Source organism: Patella vulgata, chromosome 2 (assembly GCF_932274485.2).
Source record: "Patella vulgata chromosome 2, xgPatVulg1.2, whole genome shotgun sequence".
Lineage (NCBI taxonomy): Eukaryota > Metazoa > Mollusca > Gastropoda > Patellidae > Patella > Patella vulgata.
The window spans coordinates 18,634,809-18,645,448 of record NC_065880.2 but is presented as its reverse complement, the minus strand read 5'-3'; positions in this window follow the sequence as shown (position 1 = coordinate 18,645,448).

Genomic DNA, 10,640 nt, shown 5'->3' with positions numbered 1-10,640 from the left:
TAAACATCTGCCAAAGGGATTTATACAGATTCAGTCAGTTTTACAGAATAAAAAGCGTTCCACTCGTTTGATTCACTAAAATACCCCCATGACAGTTCCTTTAAACACACGCTAATCAAACAATATGAGATGATTATCTTAAAATTATGTCATATTAAAAGATACACATCAAAGTTATCAATTACAAATTGGACAATTTTTGTCGTAAAGATGTTCAAAACAGGAAATATTCAAATTATCGTCATTAAACCAGAATTTGGAAGCCACGAAAGGGAGATACGTAATCATTTCAAGATTAGCATTCTTTGTAAGTGCGTGAACAATAGCCGAAGGATTTCGGAATTAGTCCTTTGTTTGCGATATCATCATTGCTGGAAACCGACGTTAAACACTAATAGAAAAAGAAGGGATCGGTCCAACAATACCCAACAATCACCCCTGTTATCTACAAGTGAAATTCAATTACAGGTAATGTCAGTGGCGGAGATCGTCAGATAATAACTATCTGGTTATTAAAATATTTGCAGTGAGAAATTTAACAGAAACGAAGTGAGAATTTAAAGCGAAATGAAGTATTATTTTTAAAAAAACCCGAAAGATGATGGTGTTTTGAGTATATCTTATAGGGATTGGCGTCATGTTTTACTGATTATTTCGTTCACCGGCTGCTCTACGTTACTGATGATGTTACTACTTCTCTTATCCAAAATTCCCAGGGAACCTAATTATACGGTACTAAATGTTGAGCATCCACGTATGGGATTTGAGGATTAGTGACTATTTTGTTCGCACAGTCCATACTATGTTAACGTATGTGATGAAATGGTGACCTGGTCTGTACAACAATGAAACAAGCAATAAATATTTATTAAAGTAGAAGTTGATAAAGAATCAAGGTTTGGACTTTAAAGCATGAGATACTATTGATTGGGATTTGGCCATTAGATGAATGCTAAAAGGTTCGTCTTTCATTTGATCCGAGATTTTTTTTTTATTTAGAGTAATGGAAAAATCCCGATGAATTATGGTCTATTGTATCAGTAAAAATGACTGTTGATCAGTAAACTGAAAAAGACAATACATATCAATAGCAGAATAAATCAAGCCAGAAAGATAGAAAATGTCTTAATACATTAAGTGGAATGTCACCACTGTAGAGTTTTCATAGAGAAATTGATAAAATAGCACCAAACTCAATTTATTCTGCATAAATTCAACAGCTGTATGTAAACTGTTCATTGCGTGATGACTTGAAAACCTTAAGTCAGCGTGTGTTTGCTTGATTATTTGCATTAGTCTACCCACAGTTTAAATTCTAGATGAATAATTGAAAGCGTCAAGCCACCCTAACTATTGTCTAAGAGTATATGCATATAAGTAAAGACAATCAGGCGACTTATCAAGTGCCCATCAATAAAAATATTTGAAAAAATAACCTACTAAAACAAACGACTTTTGAAAATAAATATACACTGTAAATATATATAGTTGCCAAATAGCGTGGTTTGGGGACAAGGAGTAAGGTCAGCTGTCAACCCCATAGGTTTTCTCTGGTTACCTTCCATTTCTAAAGACCTCGCGTGGATGTTACTCTCTCTCTCTCTCTCTCTCTCTCTCTCAGACAGATAGTGAGATTGGTTGTTTTTAGTTTTTATTACGAAACAAGTATACTTGATCAATCACAAAACAATATTTACAAGAACATTACATTAAAATCACTTTAATCACTTCCCTCAGATACATATCTTATCTTTAAAGATATTTATACTACTATATCCGTGAAAAACATTAATCTCTGTTTCTCACTAGTCATCAATTAAAAGGAAGAAATCAAATAATGGAGGAAATTCGTTACGTTTTTTTAAATGACCCAATCCGTGTACGATTTATTCAAAGTATATCCCATATACAGTAGCCACAACAAAAAGGGATTTGTTTTTATAAGTAACGCATGCATAATTGTCAACTTTTTGATCCCAAACACATCGACTAGCTGATTCCAGCCCTTGCTCTAAACATTGACCCAATATAACATTACAAACAATCTTATAGCGATCGAGTTTTAACAGTTTAATACGGCTTTTTATCATTTCCGTGAGGTTTTCTGTCAATATTCCGGCATGTTTGACGTTGTACGTCACTTCATCTAAGTTGGTTTCTAATACTTCAGTAATGACTCTACGCATCTGGTCAGGATAAAACCCTTTACCTTCGTCCGGATTCATTTTGTACGTATTCTCCAATTTTTGTTTAGGTTTCTGTGGTAAATCTACGGAAGTTTTCGTTAATCTCCGCATTGCGATTGCGTTAGAGATGCTTTGTGCAAGACCTTTGAATGTCGATCGTCGTTTCATCAAAGCGCTTAGATCTGGTTTCGAAGATGAAGCTCCTCCCCCATCTTCTGGTGGCTGATTAGATATTCTCCTGGCAAATACAGTAGATGCGATAGAAACTTTTCTCGGTGATTTTGGAGGAACTACTGATTCCGTTGGGGTTGGAAGACTGGCCACTGTGTCCTCTTCATTGCCATTCGTCATCTTTGACTGAAAAAAATAAAAATAAGTTAAATAGAATAGAATAAAATATAATTAGTAATTATTTAATATAAATTATTAATTAATTAAGTGGCGTGGTTTCGATCGCACATTGTCCATGCGTAGGGTCGTCGCCTGACTAACCTAGTGGGTTTTCTAATCTCTCTCTCTCTCTCTCTCTGTCTCTCTCTCTCTGTCTCTCTCATAATTTATATAACATTTGAAGCCAAAATAAGGACCTGCTATAGGAAGATTTAGCTCTTGTATAATGTATCTTTAAGCTATTGGTGCAGATAGGTGGGACGTTAAATCCCATTCCATTAATTTGTAACGTTTCAAAATAGAGTATTGAATAAGACTAATAAGCTCTATATAAATTTTGGTATCAAAATATTAAAGATAGATTATGGAAGATTAGATAAAGAGCTGGTAGTTCTCACTACAATAGTTAAAAATTAGATAATGTAAAAGGAATTTGCTGAAAATTTCAGTCAAATTGACCCACCCTGAGCCGAGTGTTTAGAGATTGAATTTTGGGCCTAGCCTCGATCATTATTACAAGAGTCGGTACGATAAAAGCATAGTCTCGATTATCCATTTTTTTGATTTAATCAGAAGCAGCGCCAGATTCTAATCCAGTAAATATCGCAGGCTAGCGATGCCATCGGGGGTTAATTATGGTCTGGATAAGTTAATTAATGTATAATTAATTATTTAGATAGCATTTCATGCGTAACGAAAGGCCTGCCATTGACAGATTTACCTCTTGCATAATGCATGTTTAAGTGAAACTCAAACCTACTAATTTTAGTTCACGTTTGGCTTAAAGTGTCGACGATTGAACAGTTAGATCTTAACCTTGGCTATATCTGTGGATTTAAAATTTTAAATGTAGACCGATAGTTACTTGAAGAAACACGCCAATAAATCAAATTTACTACAAGGACTTTAGTTCTTTTAGATTATGAAAATGAATTCTCGGGTGGACATACTTTTTAAGTGTAATCGCGGGGAGACTGACACAATTTGTCCTATTTGTCGAAATCAATTGTGACGTTTAAAGATAAATCAGAGTATAGCGTCTGCCTTTAACGGTTATCCGCAATAGTCTTATTGTTACCACACTGAAATAGATGCTGCTCAGACACATAAATCTTATTTACATTTACACAAACAAAACGGACCGGTTTTGAAAAAAGACATCTTAAGACAAAATCTTAACCATTCTCTTCAAAAATAATCTGTAGCCTATAGATATTAATTTTAAACAATGTTCTTATGTGTTTTATTGCGTAAGAATACAGGATATATGTCAATTTTGGCCTTGGTCTGTAATAAATAATCGTCTACATAAAATTTTACGGAAGTGTAATACAACTGAAGTGGTAAGTGCCATACACAGCATTCGCCACTACATAAAGCTAAATGAGGTGACAGTTTGGGATGAGATCTCAGAATTTGAAGATATCCCCTTGACCAACACATCCCAAAAATTATATATATCAATAAATAAAAATAAACAATCACCGAATGTTAATATATAAGCAAGCCAGTATAAGTAATTACTTACCGTTTAATTGATATATAAGTTCAAGGTTTGATAGATCGCCGATCGTATATGGATATGTTCCACTTATTAAATGACTTGAAGGTTAAACACCTTTCGAATCTAATCTTGTTCCATAGCAACCCGTAATAAACAACTGGGATTATTTCAGCAACATTAACATCTTAGACAGTCAGTTAATCCCCTTTAATCCAGTAATGAATGGTAATCCACAAGGGAGAGTGGAATTTAGTAGCCATTAAAAGTCAGATTTAACAACTAATCTGGGTGTTGAATAAAACACGTGAGTATATAATAATATATAATAATAACTAATGGTTGTAAATATTTTATCTCGTCGTGATTTCCACTTAATTACTAATAGATAATTATATATTTAAAATATTACATACCTGATTATCAGCCATTGTGTACAACAAGATCATTGTATTATTAATTAAAGCGTGAAATTGTGACTTCTTGAACTATACCCAGAAACAAGCAATTTAAATGATTTTAAAAAATCATTATCACGACCTTAGTAACGATTGGATTTGATAACTGGAAATCTCCCATAGAACAAATGGTACGGTCCGTCCCGCCCCATCCCCGCGCCATCCCGCGCGAATATCAAATTGCTACATAGCACGGAATTAATGATCATCTTCCGAGGAGTGGAACTTTCGATTAAAACTATCAAGAGCAGACAGACTTCCAAGTATACTATTTTAACGAAATACATAGGTCACTTATAGTTTATAATGAGCACAAATTGTAAAAAATATATCCGTATATAAATGGTTTCTACATTTACAGAAATCCTGTGATAAAACGTAAAAAGTTCCAGCAAAAGATTCCCGTAAACCAAGATCTGATTTTTCATGGGACGTTTTTCAGAGTAAATCTTCACGTAAACTAAGATCTGATTTTTCACGGAAAGTTTTTCAGTGTAAATCTTCTGCCGGAACTTTTTACGTTTTATCACAGGATTTCTGTAAATAAAGAAACCGTTTATATATTTACTGAAAACTGTCCGAGTAAATCTGCTGCCGAAACCTTTTAGCTTTATTACAGGCTTTTCCGTATTATATAAAATACTGATATTAGTCTGTGTAAATCTCCTGTAAGGAAGTTTTTCCTATTCTCACAGCATTTCCTGTTATTTTAGTACATACAAATCTGTAAATTACTAACAGTAAATCAAAAACACTCAATAAAATACTATTTTAACTGGTAATATTTATTTCGAACAATACAACCATGTTATATATGCTTAATGTTTCGATCGAAATCCTTCTAGGGAAAAGTCACATTCAGTACCTAGTATTTAAAATGGGAAGATTATTAAAACAATCCCCTCCCCGTTCACTTGACAGCTTAAATACAACTCGAAAAGTGTTCGAATAAATGTCCAAATACAACCTACACAAAATCAGTATAGCTTAGAAATATATAAAATGGTCAATCTAGGGTTAAATTAGGAGAAAAGAAATAGTATATTTGTTTAGGGCGAACACATTAACCCAATAAATATTAATCATTAATTAGCCTGTAATTGTTAAGGTGAGTAACAGATACATTAACGTGTTTCATCTGTTAATTAACTAATACACTAATATAATCAAGTACATTACTAATGTCAATACATGGTTCTATATTGAAGACAATGGTAGTAATATTACTTTCAGCATTCCTATTGTTGTAACTCTGCATGTTGATGGACAAATAATCCGTGTTTAACGAGATATAGACAAGGCTTTACTTAAAGCTCAAAATTCCCCATTTTACATTATACCATATATCTACTATAAATAGGTAAAATGGTATATGTTTGGCGGTTTATTTACTTGGTCGCAATGACCTCTGTGTTTAGTTTGAAAAATTGTATGCTTGGGTTCGCATCCAAAATGTCAAAGGTTCGAAAGTGGATTGAGAAGAACCTTCAGAAGTTTTCCAGGCTTGTTCTTACTTGTCATGGGCGGGGTTAACAAATGACGGACGAAAAACAAAGGTACACGTGCATGTAAATGGTCTCTGCTTGTTGGATAGTCTCGGTCACCCAGAACCTCCTGTCTTCAATGTACGGAGGGTTTGGGACCGTTGTCAATATTTGACGAAAAGTTTCATTGCCCATGCGTAACCGGGAGGTTTTTTTTTTTTTATGTGGTTCATTATTCAGTATTTTTGGCAAAGTCAAGTAAGAGTTGCGCCCCTTCCCGCAATAAATCCGATAATGCTTGCATTAATATAAACAAACATTAAAAAAACCCCATAGATATGGCCCATGAAGAGAGAAATTTTACAATAAAAATATTAAGAGTGTTGGATATTGAACCGGCAATGCAATCAAATGGATTTTCTTAAATGACATTCTTAAGTTAATTTCATGGGCGTTAACATCTTGTTTTAGGCCTAGTTACCTCCCTTAGACTTTGTTTATGATAATGTTAAAGACTGGAATCTAGAAAATGACCTATTATTCTCACATGTTGACAACACATCCAGGCCCTGAGTTCACAAAGCATTCTCAGGCTTAAGTGGCGAATTTACTCAACTTTTAATCACTGTTTATGAGAAATATCTTTGATCCAGAAACACAAAACTTATTGATGTATTTGATACATTAAAACAACAAAAGCTTTGTAAAGGGTTATATTTTAGTTAAAATAAGGCGTACATTTTTTAGTAAATTCTTAACTTAAGTCTGAGAATGCTTTGTGAACTCGGGGCCTGACTAATATTCGTAGAATATTTTTCTGGATGATAGAGACTAGTGGTTGGAATTCTCAAACTTCATATTGCACACACGTCGTCATATATATATATATATATATATATATATATATATATATATATATATATATATATATATATATATATAACCGTATGGTATTGTGTAGATATGAAACTTCATTCCGTTATTTATCAAATGTAAACTATCGCTCCACATAGGATACGCTCTCTATATTTATGGTAACCTTTGTCCAGAAGTTATTCCATCCAACCTTTCACAATTCTTGTAAAAAGAAAAACCGAAAAAAAAACGAAAGCATTCGACAAGCCAGGAGGAAGAACCATGTCGAAATGTGGTATAGTCCAACTGGCCAACATATAAACTACGGACTTCCTGGGATTTTTCAGCTAGTCAAAAGCTCAAACCCTGTCAATAAATTCAATCCAGTAATAGTGAGTGACTAAGTGCAGGAGAACGGCACCACACATAAACAATGAACTATATCAAAATTTAGATTCGCGAGTGACTTGCCTTGTTTGAAAAACAACAGGTTGTGAGAATCATGGATCTTATAATTGGGAATCGACATGTGTAATTTCTAGAAATGGTTCCACTACTGATGTCTTCCGCCTTACTCCAGCCACAGTAGTGGCTCGCCCTACGGAGTTCCTTAGCGCATGTGTTTTTAGTCAAATGACTACAAAAAGGTTACTGGCCTATAGCCATGGGCGCAGATCCCGGTGGGTACACCGGGACGCGTCCCCATCAATATTTTTAGTGTTTGGGACGTGATATACTGTGTCCCCACCACTTATTTCCGATGTTTTGCTTACTGTTTATTTTTTGAAATTGAAATCATTCCAGAGTTTTTATTGACATTTCAGAAAGTGTAGAGTTGGTCCCAGGCACTTGAGGCCAGGGTCCTTGAAGTTGTACAGCTGCACCCGATGACCGATTCACTTGATTTGATATTTGTTTATTTGGTGCAATGTATATTTTCTGTCTTGTCCGCAGGGTTATCTTGTAGATTTTTGTTTTGCGTGTAGTGCGGTCCTCCTGCACGTACTATTAAAATATTCCATAGGGATTATAATAATATGTATATCATGTAGGTGTGCATATCTGATACGCTGGGTATTAAAGGGTTAAGGAATAACTGAGATTTTGTTTTTATCGGGTATACTGGATGATAAATCACCTAACTAAAGGATTTAGTTTGTATATCATGGGGAACCCTTCATTGCTAGATTTGCTGCCATACTAAATAAACGTATTTTTAAAGACTGGTTTCTATCTCTCTCTGTGAAATATAGGCAATTAAATCTAAAATTAAGACTCGAACGCTCTATTCTTTGGAGTACAGTAAGCTGAGCCAAGAATCGTGTACTTATTATTACAAGTTAATAAAACATTTTTGAAGATGGTTTAGAAATTTAGGAAATTTATCGGAAAAGACATTTTTTTAAAACCTGTCCTGGGCCGTCCAGAAAGAAGGGAAAAGAAACGGGTAGAGTGGATATAAATGTACTTTTCTTTAGTTTTGAATATATTAAACACTTTATTGAATGTCTTTTTCGATTAAAAAATTGCTCTCTGAACTATTTTATTATTGGTAAAAACTCCTCAGAATCGCTGAGAATGCATATTTAGACACCATTTTGTAACAAAAATTCAAAAAATTCTTACCCCCCCCCCCCCCTTAGCACCTCACGCCAGCGGCGTTCGGTTATATAGTCGGTCCTTTTCTTTCACAAACGAACCCGCCCACCTTGCTTCTAGCCTACGGACCCGACTCTGTATGAACAATTATAAATTTCTAAAGAAAAATGATGCTGAAAATACCTATAGAGTCCGTTTTAGAGCGTCTAGTTTTCAAAAAATTTCGGGGGAAGACCCCCCACCCCCTCTTTACCAATAGTCGCCCGCGCATGGACTGTCCCCACCACTGCGCCCCTGCCTATAGCTCCCTTAATTTACACATAAACTAACCCGAAACTGTACTGCACATAGCTTAACATATAATAAACCAATTCCTATTGAAATAAAGGTAATGCCTTACCGCATAATATGATATGAAACCCACTTGCTACGTGAAATTTCTTGACTACCGAACTTATTTCAACTGGCCGGTGTCATGGCGGCTTTCACATTATAAGAAACATAGCTTTGAAAATGTAGAACGCATTACCACAAAGAAAAACTGTTCGGTAACTATTTTAGTGGTCCAGTCTTCACTATTTGGGATAGAATTACTTATTTCAATACAAACTGTAATGATATGTGTTGACAATTGTGCGTTTGAACCTATTTAAACTTGCCTTAGACTGTATCAATTGTAGCGTTAAACACGGTTGTACGTGACAAGGAGTATCGTCACCTTTCCAACCTCGTGGCCTTTCTCCGGGTCCTCCGTCTTCCCCCCACTGGTAAAGACCCCTAAGCACAAGCGAATTATTGAAATAAAATTGAACATGTCTCAGTCCTATGTGTTAGTTTTTGTCAAGTGGACTTTAAACCCCATTTCTCTCCCTGTCTCGCTAATAATTATGACCGCTCTCTTTGAACGGAGAAGCGATGACTAAGTCAGTAAGACAATGCGGTGAAAGTTCTTTTGGATGTATTTTGGCGTGGTTTTCCTTTGTCGATGGTGCAGGACCGAGAACCTTGCAAGGAACAGGCAGGGTCAATTTAATCAATAGACATTGTAGGCAGCTGTCTACAACCCAAACATAAAACCCCCGAATAATATGCATATAGAAATGGACCTATTGGAACAACAAAATGATAAACATTTGTATTTTTGTGAAATATATCAATACATCTTGATGACACTAATTCGGCTCAACATATCCCATACGGTGGAACAACTTAACCCACTCTCGGTGTAAATTGTGCCATTTGACCAAAAGTTTTTGAGGCCCCACCAATTTATTCCGGCATAGTAATTTGTTTGGAAAAAGCTTGTTAATGATGGACAACTCCTTAAACTATGGCAGCAAATTATGGATAGTTTAGACTTCAGGGTATTTTTTTGTGGCAATTGGCACTTACCTTACCCCCCTCTCCCCAATCTAATTAAAATACAGATATATATTTCGTTTCGTTTTTTATGCTTTCGGTAGTAAAGACAAGTAAAACGAAATTTTGAACTATAAAAACGAAACGAAATAGGACTTGTGTTTTAATCAGATTGCCCTCTCCCCATTCACTTAAATCAGATGATTGTATTCCAAGTGGTTGTAAGTCTTAAACTATTCCCACATACGTCGTACGTAGTCCTGTATACGATTATAGACAAGCGTGGTTAAAATGGCGAACAAGTTATGTCAGAAGTGGATTTAGTGCAACATAAAATGGAATAAACATCTGACTTTAATCAGATTACTATTCGCTCACTGTCGTTACAATCTTGTTACTCGGTCCTTCGTCCATTTAGAGTTAATGTCCTTTTTATGCCGGTATTCATCACTTTTCGGGGGAGCCACGGTTGCTCAGTGGGTAAGGGGGCTCGCTCACTGCAATAGGTCCCTTGGTATCCCATAATTTTTCGACGGCAAGTAACTGAATAACTGGTAATGCTCATAATGTCTCTATAGGTCAGAGTTTTCACTGCCGTTTGTTCATTAGACGATTTCGATATCTTTTGACCGAAATGCTTTTCTTGTTGCATGAGCTTCTATTGGTTGAGCAATGAACGTATCTATATACTTACAGAAATAGGTGAACGTTTCAGACAAAATTGACATAAATTCTACACACTGGGCAGTAAACAACAGCTTAACGTTATAAATTTCTTTAAATAAACTTTAAACACGATACTGTGGTA